At 37.1% G+C, this 17,596-nt stretch overlaps 1 long non-coding RNA gene across 1 annotated transcript in view; it reads right to left on the bottom strand.

Annotated features, from left to right (window-relative positions):
• The window catches only part of LOC136037915 (uncharacterized), a 343,911-nt gene that overhangs the window by 101,653 nt on the left and 224,662 nt on the right, over nucleotides 1–17,596 (bottom strand). The gene's annotated exons all lie outside the window — the stretch shown is intronic.

The following is a 17,596-nucleotide window of genomic DNA, read 5'->3' as shown; positions in this document are numbered from 1 at the left end:
TACATCTACTCAAGCTATAATCATCGGCTGGGCTGTACCTGAAGGCCAGGCGATAACTTTCAGGTTGCTCTGATTCCTCGGCACGCTTTCTGTTCTTAATTTCTCTATCAGCAGCAAGCCTGATTTCTTGCTCTTCTTGTGATTCCTCGGCACGCCTTCTTTTATTAATTTCTCTAATTGCAGCAAGCCTGCTGTCTTGCTGTTCTTGTGATTTCTCGGCACGCCTTCTTTTTTTCACTTTCTCTTTTAGTAGCAAATCTGCTTTTGCGTTGCTCTGGTAGTTCCTCGGCACGCTTTCTGTTCTTTCTTTCTCTTTCAGCAGCAAGTCTGGTTTCGTGTTGCTCTGGTAGTTCCTCGACACGCCTTCGTTGACGTAAATCGCACATTCCTAATCTGACCCTTTCTCTTTGAACCACAAGCCTGGTTTTGCTTTTTGGTAACATTCTATCTTTTTCAATGTTTTTCAATTTGTCAGTGTTCATTCTAACATTGACAGTTATAAAAAAAATTTACGTGCCAAGCATGATAAAACTCAACAATTTATAATAAACCTCAAATTTATAAGTATCTGTTTTAAGGTTTTCGAATTACTTTAATCTATTTTCAAAATATGTTGAAATATTTATGCAATAACTAGTTTCTACATTTTTAGTTTCAGTTTGCTTTTTCTTCTTTATTTTTCAGACGTCATATGCAAACCCTCAACACAAAAATACATATAACTTATTTTTATATATAGATAAGATATAATCTGGCGTAACAGACATAGTGTAGCAGACACACAAACAGACAACTTATTCTTATATATAATATATATATAGATATATATATATCTATATTCACAGGTGGGGCACAGGGACACAACTACAATGGCGCGTAACTAATATGGCACGTAACGACTTACGCGCGCGGGGTCGTTATATATATACTAGCAGTTGTCTGTGGGTCTTTCGAGTGACGTCATGTCATTATGTCGTCATGAAGTTAGTTGTCGTCATGTTTGTTATGACGACGACGTCAAAAAAGGTAATTAATAAAATCGTTCAAAGACATATTTTTAATTGTAAGAAGATCGTGGACGGAAAAATGTTTAATTGTAAAATGAGTGATTAACCTACAATGGCAACAGCCGAGGAAGCTGCTCAAAGAGTCTATGCCAAAAACTTGCGGCTTATTATATATATATATATATATATATATATATATATATATATATATATATATATATATATATAAGTTGTCTGTCTGTGGATCTGTCGGGTGAAGTCATGTTTGTGTGTTGACTGACGTCATGAAGTTAGTTGTCCTCATTTTTGTTATGACGGTGACGTCATTAAAGGTATTTAAGAAAATCGTTAAAAGACAAATTTTTAATTGTAAGAAGATCGTGGACAGAAAAATGTTTAATTGTAAAATGACTGAAGAACCTACAATGGCAACAGCCGAGGAAGCTGCGCAAAGAGTCTATGCCAAAACACTTGCGGCTGATAGAGAAAGTAAGAAAAGAAAGCGTGCCGAGGAATCACAAGAACAGCAAGAAAACAGGCTTGCGGCTGATAGAGAAAGTAAGAACAGAAGGCATGCCGAGAGATCACAATATATATGTATATGCAAAAAGAAAATTAAAAAAACTAAAAAAAGGTAAAAACTACAAAAAAACTAAAAGGAAAAAAAACTAAAAACTAATAAAAAAACTAAAAAAGCTAAAAAACTAAAAAAAACTAAAAAATAAAAAAAATGAAAAAAAAACTGAAAAATAAAGAATAAAAAAAAACTAAAAAAAATAAAATAAAATAAAACTAAAAAGGTCAAAACTACAAAGAAAAACTAAAAAGAAAAAGAAAACACTAAAAAAACTAAATAAAAGGTAAAAACCAAAAAAACCTAGAAAGAAAAAAAGGGGAAAACACAAAATTTATTTCATCATATACCAATTCAAAAATGAATGTATATACAGACCGGGACACCGGGACAAAAATGACGACCGGGACACAGGGAATATAAATGACGACTGGGACACGGGGACACAACTACAACAGGGACGCTGGGGGGCACAGGGGGATATGTAAATGACGACGGGGACACATGGAATGTTCGATTAGCAATCACTACCAACGAAGCTCAAGGGCAATCATTAGAATCATAAAGTATAACTAAAAAAAAATTAAAAAAAGGTAAAAAACTAAAAACAAAAAAAAAGACCAAATCAAAAACGAATGCATATACAGATCGGGACACAAATGACGACCAGGACACAGGGAACATAAATGACGACCGGGACACTCAAAGAGAAATTACAGACTGGGACACCGGGACACAAAGGACGACCGGGACACAGGGAATATAAATGACGACCATGACACAGGGACAAAACTACAACGGGGACGCCGGGGGGCACAGGGGGATATATAAATGACGACGGCAGCACAGGGAAAGTTCGATTAGTAATCACCATCAACAAAGCTCCCCCCGCGCGCGTAAGTCGTTACGCGCCATGTTAGTTACGCACCATTGTAGTTGTGTCCCTATATCCCACCTGTGAATATATATATATATATATATATATATATATATATATATATATATATATATATATATATATATATACTAGCTGTTGGCCCCAACACCTAGTTGGTGGGGCGCTGATTGCCCTTGAGCTTTGTTGATGGTGGTTGCAAATGCTAATCGAATTGGGAATTGCAATCTTTTAAATTGAAAAAGCAGATCCGTTGGAATCATGGGAATGCGAGGAATAAGAACAGCCTCACCCTCATAAGGCCCTGTCAAGATTGTGGCATCTATTAGGTTTTCCATTGTTTTTTTTTTTACAGCAAGTCGCGTGCCATTGCAAAGCTTTGGTGGGTTGATATTTCTTAAAAGTATTATTGGTACGCCTATCTTTAGTTGTAGCAGGTGTGGTGGACACCCTGAAGGATCTATGGAATTTAAAAATTCAGATGGATTATGAACCGCTTCATTTGGTTCTGAAATACAAATTAACTTCGTAAAACTTGCGAATATACAACATTCTTCGCTGTCCAATTCTCGCTGCATATAAATAGATTGTCAGGTTTACCGGCCCTCGAACATGCAACGTACAATTGTCCATGGGAAAAACAATCAGTATTAAGATCAATACCACATTTTTCTAATGATTAACCTTGAGCTTTGTTAATGGTGATTGCAAATGCTAATCGAATTGGGAATTGCAATCTTTTAAATTGAAAAGGCAGATCTGTTGGGATCATGGGAATGCGAGGAATAAGAACAGCCTCACCCTCAAAAGGCCCTGTCAGGATTGTGGCCTCTATTAGGTTTTCCATTGTTTTTTTTACGGCAAGTCGAGTGCCATTGCAAAGCTTTGGTGGGTTTATATTTCTTAAAAGTATTATTGGTACGCCTGTTTTTAGTTGTAGCACGTGTGGTGGAAACCCTGAAAGATCTATGGAATTTAAAAATTCAGATGGATAATTAACCGCTTCATTTGGTTCCAAAACTGTGTCGACTGACTTGTAAAGGACTGCCTGGTCTTGAATCCTGGTCAAAACAATATTGTTGATTTCGTGGACGTCTATATTTTTGGGTGCGAGAATCGCTCTTTCACTTAGCCATTTATTATTTTTATAATTTTTTAGAATATTCGGAAATATATTTTCAATCAATTCATTTTTGGACGTCACTAAATTACAGAAATCAGCAGGTAGTTGTATACGTCCTGAAATTGAGTCTACTGGGAGCTTTCCGTTTCCCATTGCTAGCAATTGATCTGAAAATGTTTGACCAGAGTCATCGTTTTGCAATCGGACACGCATATTTGTAGTTAATTTTAATGTTTTTACGTGTGCCCATAAATTAGAATTTTTCAGGCAAGCATTCATTTCGTCTGCAGGAGTTGATCTAGGTATTATAGGTAATGTTTGCCTGAAATCTCCCACAAGCAATATTAAAGTGCTGCCAAAGGGTTTCGACTTCCCTCGCAAATCTTTCAAGCATTGATCCAGAGCCTCGAGCGATTTTTTGTGTGCCATTGTGCACTCATCCCAAATAATAGGTTTGCATTGCTGCAATACTTTACCCATCCCAGATGATTTGGAAATATTGCACGTGGGAGTTTCTGTAGAATTCAAGTTCAGAGGCAATTTCAAAGCAGAATGAGCAGTTCTTCCACCAGGCAGCAATGTTGCGGCTATTCCGGACGACGCAATTGCCAACGCTATATCATTTTTAGATCGAATTGATGCCAGAATCAGTTTTATCACAAACGTTTTACCAGTACCTCCTGGCGCATCCAAAAAGAAAATTTCTCCAACGTTGTTATCGACACAATGCATTATCGTATCATAAATGTCTTTTTTTCCGACGTTAACTTGGAAATGTTATTTTGTACATACGACAATAGATCACTCGTACTGTAACTTTGTTCACGATCCAATTCTACACATGTCGAAACAGCAGCGATACGGTTAGGTGAAGGCATTCCCAAATCCTGAAGAGGTTTGTTTGCCATACTTATGCACAAATCTTCTATAACAACTAAAGTGTAGTTATATTTTTCTGATGTAAAATCAAAAGTCATGTCTGACGTCTCTAACTGTTTTCGATGAAGTATATCTTCGGACATTTTTGACTTATATTTTTCCCATAACTCTGTAGGAGCTGATGGAGAGCAAGTTGTTAAAATGATGCCAAACAATGCACGAATTTGACTTGGGGTTGACATTTCGCACGCGTCATTGATGCAGTTATCCCAGTGTTGGTCATTCTCCAATAAATTCAGAGCTTGGCATGCACTACGGTAGGTGTCATGTATAGTACCATTTACAGTCCTCAAATACTCAAAGGATGTCGGACCGGGTGCATTCACAAAAAGCAGGCTTAGAAAGAAGCATTCATGTTGATTGGGGTGAACGGTGTAGAGTCTTCCTATCGTGGTTTCTTTGAAGATGGTAGGTTGGCCGTCGACTGACTTACCCTGTTTTCGACGTTCAAATACCTTATTTTTAGTATTCCACGTGTAATACGAAGGCACTTCAGTATACAGCAGTTTTTTTGCAAAAGAATCATTTTTGCAAAGCGAAAAAAAAGCTGTTGATGTTGTATCCGGTGGATTCAGGACTCTTTGTTGCACGTTGGTTTCCGTGAAATAAACACGTTGACCATTCTGTAAATGTACCGCTAAGTGAACAATAGCTGGAATACGTTCATGTATCGGAAATGAAAGAATTCGCCAAACAGCTTCATTACTGCTTATGTATCTTCCAGCCTGATATTCTACGATTTCATCGAAATCTTTGATTTCGGACTGCAAGCCAAAAACTGCCATGTCACTGCCTTTGTTGACGTATTTACCTATGTATTTGATTGCCTTTACGGAGTTACAGCATTCAACGTTTATGTGTGCATTAAATGTTTTTGATAATAAAGGGGAATATGGAACAACCCACTGGTTATCTACTTCGATGGTGGTACCGTTACGCTTCTTTGTTATTGCTGTTTTACCGCCATCTTGAGTAGATCTTCTTCTATTTTGTGGGTAACCATCATTGCCAGTAATTGTTTTGGGTACTAAAAGTCGAGGATATTGCTTTGTGCACCTTCCTTTGGCCATGCATGGTGAATTTTCGTTCAGTGCACCGCAAGGTCCATGTATCATATTTTTTACAATAATATCTTGTAACCCCTTATCGACATTTTTATCAGGTATTTCAGCAGAAATCACATCATCAATTTCGTTTGAAGTAATTTTTTTATATAGCCAGATTAGTATATGTGCGTGTGGCAAACCTCGTTTTTGCCATTCCACTGAGTACATCTAGCATCGCACTGACCCAAACACTTCATGTTTTACAAGGTAGTTTATCAGTGATTTCAACTTTTGCCGGAAGACACGTGCCGTAATGTCATGCCTATGAACCGCCGATTGTCCTTGAAGTAAAAGCTGCAGTATCTCGTCCCAAGATTGATTACAAGTAAATGTAATAAATAAATCTGGACGACCATAGAGACGAACATACGCAATAGCATCTTGAGCATATTCATGTATATGACGGGGACTGCCAGCATATGACGAAGGTAAAATTGTTAATCTTCCACCGTTTGTGGTATTACCGTCATTTATAACTGCATCTCGCAACTGAATGTATTGTTCAGAGCGGAGCTTGGTCTGATTCAGGCGGATATATAGCAAACGTTCTGATTCAATTTTAGCATACATATCCACGACAAATTGGTGAAACAATTCACGGCATTTTAAAATATAATTTTCTTCATCCTGCCGAATCATAAGTCTATAGGAATAATAATGCATTGGACTGCATTTCTTATTCATTTCTTTGTTAGTGGCTGGATTCATCAATTTAATATTAAAGTGATAGCCGTCGGCTCCATCCCAAAAAATGATAGGATATTGTAGGGCATCGTAGCATCGATGAGTTTCAGCAATTCTTAACAATTGAGCGTTTCGCTTATGTAGAATAATATCTCGAGGTAAAAACTGATCACCGACCATAACGATTGCCACTTCGTCGATAGTCGGAGCATTGTATCTACGCACATGTTGGCCAGGAGGCGTTTTGTCAGCGGAAATAACAATTTTATGAGTATCAGTAGGCATCAAATCGATGGCTGTTTTGAACAGACGCACTAACTTATTATTTTCGTGGAAAAGATGTTGCAATTGGGAAACGATTGTCCTTTCAACGTTCGGAGAAATTTCGCAACGTGCATTCAATTCAGAATTTCTATCACTGATGAAGTACAATTGTAAAAATTTATGATTCTTGCCTGAGAATGGTAGAAGGGACCCTGCTTTATGATAAATTTGCCCTTTTACTTTGAAAGTAGACATAAATTGATCTGGATTTTCGATTTGGGCTCCAAACGACGTCATTTGGAAACATGAGTTGTATTGTCTGATTTTTGACATAAAACGCTTAGATTCTGACGTAGTTCCAGTATGGAAAGTCTTCAATGGCTCTGGTGGTGCAGCCAATAGAGGAAGTTTAACTTTTCCTGAGGCGCAACACATTCCCATTGTTTCACCATTGAATTTCAAGGCCTTGCAATAGGGACAAATTTTAGACATTGTCCCGATTTGAACACATCTACTCAAGCTATAATCATCGACTGGGTTGTACCTGAATGCCAGGCAAAAACTTTCAGATTGCTCCGATTCCTCGGCACACTTTCTTTTCTTACTTTCTCTATCAGCAGCAAGCCTGTTTCCCTGCTGGTCTTTTGATTCCTCGGCACGCTTTCTTTTTTCACTTTCTCTTTTAGCAGCAAGTCTGCTTCTGCGTTGCTCTGGTAGTTCCTCGGCATGCTTTCTGTTCTTCTTTCTCTATCAGCCAAGCCTGTTTCCCTGCTGGTCTTTTGATTCCTCGGCACGCTTTCTTTTTTCACTTTCTCTTTTAGCAGCAAGTCTGCTTCTGCGTTGCTCTGGTAGTTCCTCGGCATGCTTTCTGTTCCTTCTTTCTCTATCAGCCTCAAGCTGTTTCCCTGCTGGTCTTTTGATTCCTCGGCACGCCTTCTTTTTTCCTCGGCACGCCTTCTTTTTTCACTTTCTCTTTTAGCAGCAAGTCTGCTTTCGCGTTGCTCTGGTAGTTCCTCGGCACGCTTTCTTTTCTCACTTTCTCTATCAGCAGCAAGTTTTTTGGCATAGATGCTTTGAGCATCTTCATCAGTCATTGTAAACTTAAACATTAATAGAATTCTACGCGAACATATGTCTTATATAACTTGAATGACGTCACCTTCAAAGCAAAAATGACGACAACTAATTTCATGACGTCAGCCGAAACATGACGTCACCTGATCCACGATCCACAGATCCACAGACAACTCATTTTTATATTTATATAGATATATATGTTTTTAACTACGTAAAACTTGCGAATATACAACATTCTTTGCTGTCCCAGTGTCAGTGCATATAAATAGATTGTCAGGTTTACCGACTCTTGAACATGCAACATATAATGGTCCATGGGAAAACAATCCGTATTCAGATCTATACCTCATGATTCTAATGATTGCCCCTGAGCTTTGTTGATGGTGATTGCTAATCGACGATTCCCTGTGTCGCCGTCGTCATTTATATATCCCCGTATGCCCCCCCGTGTCCCGGTCGTCATTTATAGTCCATGTGTTCCGGTCGTCATTTATGTCCCGGTGTCCCAGTCTGTGAATTCTCTTTGAGGGTCCTAGGCGCCATTGATATTCCTTGTTTCCCGGTGTCCCGGTCGTCATTCGTGTCCCGGTGTCCCAGTCTGTATATACATTCGTTTTTAAATTGGTCCTTTTTTTAGGTTTTAGTTTTCTGCCTTTTTTTATTTTTTTTTTAGTTATACCTCATGATTCTAATGATTGCCCTTGAGCTTTGTTGATGGTGATTGCTAATCGAACATTCTCTGTGTCCCAATCGTCATTTATATATCCCCCTGTGCCCCCCGGCGCCCCCGTTGTAGTTGTGTCCCTGTGTCCCGGTCGTCATTTATATTCCCTGTGTCCCGGTCGTCATTTGTATTCCGGTGTCCCAGTCTGTATATACATTCGTTTTTGAAATGGAAAATGATGAAATAAATTTTTGTATTTTTCCCCTTTTTTTCTTTTAGTTTTTTTGGTTTTTACATTTTTTTAGTTTTTTAGTTTTTTTTTCTTTTTTCTTTTTAGTTTTTTTTTTATTTTTTTTAGTTTTTTTTTTCTCCTTTATTTTTCTTTTTGTTTCCTTTTTTTAGTTTTTTTTATTTTTTAGTTTTTTTAGTTTTTAAGCTTTTTTAGTTTTTTTATTAGTTTTTAGTTTGTTTTTTTCTTTTTAGTTTTTTTGTAGTTTTTACCTTTTTTTTAGTTTTTTTTTTACTTATGTCCTGGTTGTCATTTATGCTCCCTGTGTCCCGGTTGTCATTTGTGATGGTTTGTTGACGGTGTTTTGTTGATGGTGATTGCTAATTGAACATGCCTCGTGTCCCGGTCGCTTTCTCTTTGAGGGTCCCGGTCGTCATTTATATTCCCTATGTGCCGGTGTCCTGGTCGTCATTTGTGTCCCAATGTGCTTTCATAATTTTGTCGGTTGAAAACATGACGTCAGTCAACACAGAAACATGACGTCACCTGACACACAGACAGACAACTTACTTTTATATATATAGATATCTATATAAATAAGTTGTCTGTTTGTGGATCTGTCGGGTGAAGTCATGTTTGTGTGTTGACTGACGTCTTGAAGTTAGTTGTCGTCGTTTTTGTTATGACTGTGACGTCATTAAAGCGCCACCTCAACAGCTAGTTTAATATATTTAATATACTATATTTATATATAGATATATACATATATATTGTGATTCCTTGGCACGCTTTCTGTTCTTACTTTCTCTATCAGCTGCAAGCCTGTTTTCTTGCTGTTCTTGTGATTCGTCAGCACGCTTTCTTTTCTTACTTTCTCTATCAGCCGTAAGTTTTTTGGCATAGACTCTTTGAGCAGCTTCCTCGGCTGTTGCCATTGTAGGTTCTTCAGTCATTTTAGAATTAAATATTTTTCCGTGCACGATCTTCTTGCAATAAAAAATTTGTCTTTTGAGAAGCTCCCTCGGCTGTTGCCATTGTAGGTTCTTCAGTCATTTTAGAATTAAATATTTTTCCGTGCACGATCTTCTTACAATTATAAATTTGTCTTTGAAAGATTTTCTTAAATACCTTTAATGACCTCATCGTCATAACAAACATGACGACAACTAACTTCATGACGACATGACGTCACTCGACAGACCCACAGACAACTTATTTATATATATATATATAGATATCTGTCTATATTCACAGGTGGGAAACAGGGACACAACTACAATGGCGAGCAACTAATATGGCGCGTAACGACGAAGCGCCCCCACCAACTAGGAGTTGGGGTGGCGCGAAGCCCCACCCCAACAGCTAGTACCGGTATAAACGAAAAAAGAAAGAAAAAAACTAAAAAGAAAAAATATCTAAAAAGAAAAACTAGAAAAGAAAAAACTAAAAAAATAAGAAACTAAAAAAAGAAAAACTAAAAACAAAAACTAAAAACTAAAAAAGAAAAAAACTAAAAAAATAAAAACCAAGAAAGAAGAAAAAAAATAAAAAATAAAGAAGAAAACTAAAAAAGAGGGAAAAAATTAAAAAAACTTTATCTTCTGGGGAACTATTTATATATATATATATATATATATATATATATATATATATATATATATATATATATATATATATATATATATATATATATATATATATATATATATATATATATATATATATATATATATATATATATATATATATATATATATATATATATATATATATATATATATATATATATATATATATATATATATATATATATATATATATATATATATATATATATATATACTATACAACAAATGTTCTATTATTTAGAAAATCATAGATCAGCTTAATCTCCAGCAATTTTTGGTGAATGACATTACCATAGGCATCAGCCCAATCAAAAAGTATGGCGATGGTTGAATGCCTTTGGTTAAATGAGTTGGATACATCATTTTCAAGGCAAGCAACATTGTCCAGTAAGCAGTGCCCTTTTCTGAATCCTGTTGGTTCAGGGGGGTAGAGGTTGTTCCCTGTTACAAACCATTCAACCCTATTTAAAATCAGTCGTTCTTGGATTTTTCCTAATGTTGTTAACATTGAATTGGCCTGTAGGATTTAATATCGTTTAAAGGCTGGCCAGGCTTAAGAATGGGATTGACTACAGCTGTTTTCCAAGATCTAGGAATTTTGTGATGGGCCCATATATGATTGTAAATGTGCAAAAGTGCATATTTAAATAAATCTGGAGTTTCTGTAATCCAATTTATATGGATATCATCGTGTCCAGGAGCTGATTTTGGATTGCTAAGGCTGATGGCTTGCTTCATCTCTTCAAACAGGAAGGGTTTTTCAAGAGAAAGTTTATGTGAGCAGGATTTTGGCAGAACACAAAAGGGAGATCGTCCTATGGATTGTCTTACGATGTCTTTTTTTTAATGCTCTGTAAACAGTTCAGTTTTCTCTTTGTCACTAAGAATATATCTGTTATTAACACATATATAATATTTCCTATGATCAATAGGTTTATTGTAACCATTCCTTGGCTCATATAATTGTGGACTTTTGTTAAGGCTGTTTGGGAGTCAATCTGGGAACAAAACCTATCCCATGCTATCTTTTTGGACTTTCTGCATATTCTTTTTAGCTTTGCTATCGCATGTTTTTACTCAAGATGTGCGGTAGGTGAGGGCTGTATCTGGAAATGCTTTCTGGCTTTTTTCTAGTTTGTTTTGCTAATTCACAGTTATCACCCCACCATGTCTTTGGCAGCCTCTTAAGATTTAGCTTTTTCTTATTACAATATTTTGGAATGGCAGCATCAGCAGCAGCAACTAACCATGATGATAATTTCTCAACTTTTTATCTATATCTAGTAGGTTATATACCTCTGAGTAATCAAAAAATTCAAGTAAATCTTGGAAAAGTGGCCAGTTTGCTTTTTTGCTATTATACTTTGGTTTGGGATTTGTGGACATAAGTTGTGTGTAGCTTAATGAAGTAAGAATGGCTATATGATCTGTTTGCAGTTCAGGGACCTTTGCAATATTAAACTATTATTATGAGAATCAAATCTGGTCTGGAATTTATAAGGAGTAAACAAAGAGAGATTAGTATCATTTATCAGAAGTTGTTCTATACTTTTCCAGCCTTATTTTCATAGGTAGTTACTTCCCATAATGGACTGTGAACATTAAATTCACCAAGTATAAGAGCTTTTCCTCCAACTGTTTCTTTCTCAAAAATATCAAGGATATCTGTTTCACCTCGTGGGTTATAAAAGGATTTGATTTTTATATATTTACCCTTATTTAAGTTGACAGATACTCCAATCACATCTATTTCAAAATCGTAGCAAACTGTAGGCAAAGGGAAATGGATAATATTACTATCTATAAAAATTACTACACCACCGCCTTTCCTGTTTGTACCCCTGTCTTTACGATAGCATTTATAACCAGACAGGGTAATCTTTTTTAGTTTATGTAGATTAGTTTCTTGAAGTCACACAATATTAATATTATTCTGTGTTATGTAATCAGATAAGTACACTAGTTTCATTGTATTAATTGATGCTCAATTCCGCTGGAGTAGAAAGTGGAAGTGGACATTCTGAGCGTCTTCAGCAAAAATTCAAGAATCGAATTCCGATTTGCACCTAAGCCGGGGAACCAACAACTGTTTCTCACCTCCCCACATTCGAGTTTTAATATCTTTTCAACTAAATATAATCGACTGTCTTTAATATTTTACATTTCAGAGACATAAAATCCCCGTAGTATCTCATTGTCTTTTGTGTCTCACATTCGGTAGGTCATCAGTACACTCTACAGAATTTTCCATACTTTAAAAGGTTCAGTTGACCATATAATTACCCTTTTAAAAGGTATTGCTTATACATTTAATTCTAACTACATCTCCCGCAAAGGACTTAACTTTTTGCGCTATTTCTTTTTCGTTGGTCAAAGAAAATGCCACCTGTATTTTCACTAGGATATAATTCCATGGGTGAGCGCTTCAACATGGATCGATGAGATCGTTCATTATATGTTTCCATAAAAACATCTAAATCACGAATAAAGAAGGTGTTCTTGAATGTGCAATATCTGAAAAAGACAAGGCAAATGGTTCTTATCAATCACTCGGGGAATGAAGCCTGAAATGGACTATGATTATGATACAACTCTTTATTGTATATAAGCAAAACTTTCTTTACACATGGATTGATAAATTCACCCCTCCGATCCATCTGAATTTTATAGTACACCTCTCCATCAACAAACATCAAGTCTAGAGCAATTAGAATCTCCCCGCAAAGGCTTAGTTTTCAATGAGATGGCATCGGAAAATAGTGACTAAAGAAATTGAGTGTAAATGGGATATATTTATACGGCGTATTGTGTCGTCGCTACAAATCATCCGAAGTCATAAGAGCTGATTGCATAATTTGCAGGGGGTAAAATGCTTTAGTTTTTGGCGATAATTACCACGAAGTTTACAATTTCAATAAAGAACGTAGCTAGGTTCATTTTGTGGATAGTTTTTTGTTACACACCATTAGCTGTTTGAGGCTCGGGGAAGTGTTTTGGGTGCACTTGGACTTCCCACCTCATAAATATCTGCGTAGAAAAACTTCAGAATTTTAGTAATTTTGCGCGTAAATTTGTACAGTATCCACTACCTTTTTGTAATATTGACCAGATTGTCTACTATTTTGACTATTGAGAGTTCGATCATTGCTGATAAAACTTGATTTAAATGTACTTGTAGACAATATTTTAAAGTTTTTCTTTTCATTTTTATCTCCTGTCAAATTGACATGTTTACTTTGCATTAATTATTTGAAAGCTTGTCTGTTAACTTTTTCTTATCAACCAGGTTCACAACACTGATGGGTTCGATCCTATACGGTTTTGCTTGTCAACACGACGAAGTGCCGTTTGAAAACTCAAGTTTATGATCATGGAGTGTGCTATCAACCTTAGTGAAATCAGTAAGATTACACTCAAAGATTTGCTGTGGTGATGGAGCCAAGTCAATTGCAGTCGATTTAAATAGTTTAGCCAATGCTGGTCTTATGTCCAAAGAAGAAGAAGATTACTAACAAGAGGGGTAATTAATAGCAATAGATGCGTAAAAAACCCTCTTCTTCTGAACCAGATGTTTTCTTTTCAGTTTTATCTATTTTTCTTCTTTGACAGGGCACAGAAAATTGGCCGATGGTACTTATTTTGTTTCCTAATTGTATGTGGCACTTCAACATTGCCTACGGTTAAAGTCAAACAAAGGTCAGAAATAATTTTAATGAATTTCCCAGCGTACCTTGTTTAGAATAGAATTCCTAAGTCGTAGATTTGAAATGTTCAACACAGAGAGCAGATATCTACTCTTTTGTGACTTCTTCAATGTCATAATTTCAACTAGTCTTTTTCTATCATTCACCGGCAAATATGCAGTTCTTTCACGATCAAATATATTGCTAACCACAAGCAGATCTAATTTTTGATTTGTTACTCCAATAGTAACGATATCTATTTTAGTGAGAAATAAACATTATTTCCTTGAAACTAAATACAAAGGACGTTGGGCTGTGTTTCCTGCTTCCACGCTTTTAGTTATGTAGCACTCTTGCCTAGAAATCCGTCTTAGTTCTAAACAAATATAACAAGGACTTCACAAAGCTGAATTAATCTTTTCTCAAAATATGAGTAAACTATTTCACTAGAAGGTGCTAGTAAAACAGCTTACTTGGTTAGTTACCCTAACCTTTCTGGTCACTTAAAGAGGGCACTAGAACTTATAATGTTCATTTTACAGAGGCATCTCCCGGTCTTCCAGGGCCATTGGTTATATGTTATGAGCCTTGAGAAAAAAACAATAGCAAAAATAAATATATATTTATAATCCGTATTTCTGAAAAAAAGTTCCACATTTTCGTAGATGGGAGATTGAAACAGCCACTATATGGTTCTTTGATATGATGAAGGGATATTAATTAAGATCTCTTGACTTGTTGGGGGTCTTTCGTCCCTTCTTCAAAATCAAACAAATTTTCTCAGGCTCGCAGCTTTTGATGGGTAACATTAATCTTAATGATGCTTATATATACGAAAAGCCAATTATTTTGATGCATTAATTGTCATCAAAACACTTTTTAGAGTTTTAGGTGCTACTGGGTCGAATCGGTCCTACGGTTCGATACCACGAACTTTTAAAAAAATCTAAAATTGAAACCTCTGCAACAGGGTTTTTCTCTTACGCTAAATTCGGTTTTTTAACTATTGTTGAGATACCTAAAACTAGGCAAATACTATGAGGGTCCTAACTTTTGATGAGTAAAGGTTAGGTAACTATTATAAGTTCTAGCGCCCTCTTTAATTGACCAGAAGAGTTGGGGTAACTATCCCCCTCCCGGGACCCTTTTCCCCAAAGATAAAATTTTTAGGTACAAAGGTGAGTAAACACTTAGCCGTTTGCCATTGCAATAAGTGAGCAACACCTAAATTGCAGTTAAGGATCTGTATGGATCTGTGCATAACATTTTTTTTTGTGCAAGATTGTCCATTGATGTCATTTCCAAACGTTGTGTGCAATAGAATGGCTATCAAATGGAGGAATCGGCATTCGAAAAAAAGCTTATACCTTCTAGCGTAATTCATCATTACAAAACTGATATATTAGAGAAAACTTGTTGATTTTGAAACAATGCATATCTCATTGCAAACTGGTTGTAATTGTGGAATATTTTATATAAGAAAATTGTCAAAATTAAAACTGGTCACCGAATACAATACCATAGACCTTAGATCTTCATGTGCCTCCAGAGGCACCAAAGGCATCTAAGAAGAGTCTCCAATCGTTTCTGTAACTGGTGGCAGTGATAAAAGCTTCCCGCTCTGGTTGTAGAGAGGCATGAAGGTGACGCAAGTCGCTGTTGAAGGTACGACAGAGCATGTTTTTTGATCGTCCTCCACGGCGGGTGCCTTCGGGTAGCCAAAAGAATGTTTACTTACGGATTCTGGTGTCATTCAGGCGCAGTACGGGGCCTATGTAACTTCATCCGTGTCTTCGTATGGTTTCGATAAGGGATGGCTGTCCCGCAGTGTCCGTTATATGTGCATTTGTGGGTTTCTGGATCCAGTGAATATCAAGCAGGCTCCGAAGACAAGCGTTCTCAATGGAATGAATTCTTCTCTCTTGACCTTGTTTGAGATGCCAAGTTGCCAATGCATAGAGGAGGACAGGCAGGATATTACTGTTGAGCAGGCAGACTACTGGAAATTTACGTGATTTCCCCTCTGAAGTCCTCACACAGCTGGTTGGATCCTCGTATATGGTCATAATAAGCTTAACTATGATGCCAGGGATACTGTAATGACACAAAAGCCTCCAAAGTGACTGATGATTCAAAGAGTTGAAGGCCCTCTCAAAATCTATGAATATCATATATAGCTTGTTGCGCCACTCGTAGCTCTCTTCTGTGAGCATTCGCAAGGTGAAAATCAGGTTGGTGCAAGAGCAATTTGAGCAAATGCCATATTATTCGTTGTGGAGACATTCGTCTTGGTGGCATTGAATGCGGGCTCGAATATTGTGGGACAGCAGCTTAACAGGGATGGAAAGTAGGCAATGCCGCTCCAGTTATTGCATAGAGTAGTGTCACCATTCTTAAACTGCTTTACAAGCGTGCTGGAACGCCAGTCTGAGGGTACTTTGGCTGTTGACCAGATGATTTTGAAGAAGTCTTTCCAATGGAGGACAAGGGTGGTTATAGAACATTTCAGCATTTTGGCTGTGATGCAGTCGTCTTCTAGTGACCTAAAATTTTTCAGTTTTTTAGCTGCCTTTAATATTTCATCTTCGGAAGGAGGCTCGGTGGTCATTCCCAGCAGTATCCTTGAGGTTTTGAGGACAGAAATAGGCTCTTCACGGTGTAGCCTGTTTAAAATTTTGTCGAAGTGTATCGCCTAAATTTCCTTCTTCCTTTCGGACCGGCTCTCAGCAGGCCATTCTCATCCTTCGCCAAACCGTCACTGGCTTTCCTCTTCCCGATGATCACATGATCTTGTAAAACGACATGCTATCTCGATTCTTTGCAGCTTCATCAGCTTTTGCGGCCTTCAATTCGTTGAACTGGCGTTTATCTTCACTTGCACTCTTCTTGACAGACTTGTCGATCAGTCTGTAAGTCTCGTTTCTTTAGATCTAGTTTGTGTCGTGGGACGAGAGGAGTTGTAGCTTGGCGATTCTCCTTTCTTCTATCAAATTCCAGCTGTGGTCCGATAGCCACTGGTCCTTAGATTCCTTGAGGTACCTAAGGTTACTTTGCGCTGACTCGATGTAGATGTTCTTTATTTGTCCCCATATGCCTTCTTGATCGTCTTAGTCATCGAAAGAGAGCGCTTTAAAGTTATTATTGAGTTCAATGACGAATTTCTGCCTAATCATCTGCTTTTGGAACTTTTCGAATAATATAGAAGATTTGAAACCTTTTCCTCGATCCTCCTGAGTTTAAGGGAGAGTTAGATGATTAGTACAACGGCGGCACCTCTGTATGCTCTCACATCTTGTATATTTGAGCGGAACTTGTGGCTAAAAAGTCAGTGTTCGATCTGGTTTCTGACTGAAACACCAAGGAAGGTCCATGTATACTTGTGAACGTCTCTGTGAAGAAAGAGGCTACCACCTATCACCAGGTCATTAGCTATAGCAAAGTCAATCACCATCGTTCCATTTTCATTTCGCATAGCCATGCCGTGTCAACCGTGTGTCTGCGGACAATACGATTAATTATTCCCAACGACGGCATTAAGATCTCCAAGTACTAATTTTGTATCTAGTTTCAGAATGCTATTTACTACTGACTGTAGAGTCTGGTAGAATTCTACTTTGCACTCGATCTCTACGAAGTTTTTGGGAGCATAGCAGAATAATACAGTGAGTTTTGCCCAGCGACCCAAGAAACGTGCAACGAGTATTCTTGAAGAGATGAGGGTCC

Source organism: Artemia franciscana, chromosome 17 (assembly GCF_032884065.1).
Source record: "Artemia franciscana chromosome 17, ASM3288406v1, whole genome shotgun sequence".
NCBI lineage: Eukaryota > Metazoa > Arthropoda > Branchiopoda > Anostraca > Artemiidae > Artemia > Artemia franciscana.
This window is presented reverse-complemented; position numbering and strand designations above follow the sequence as displayed.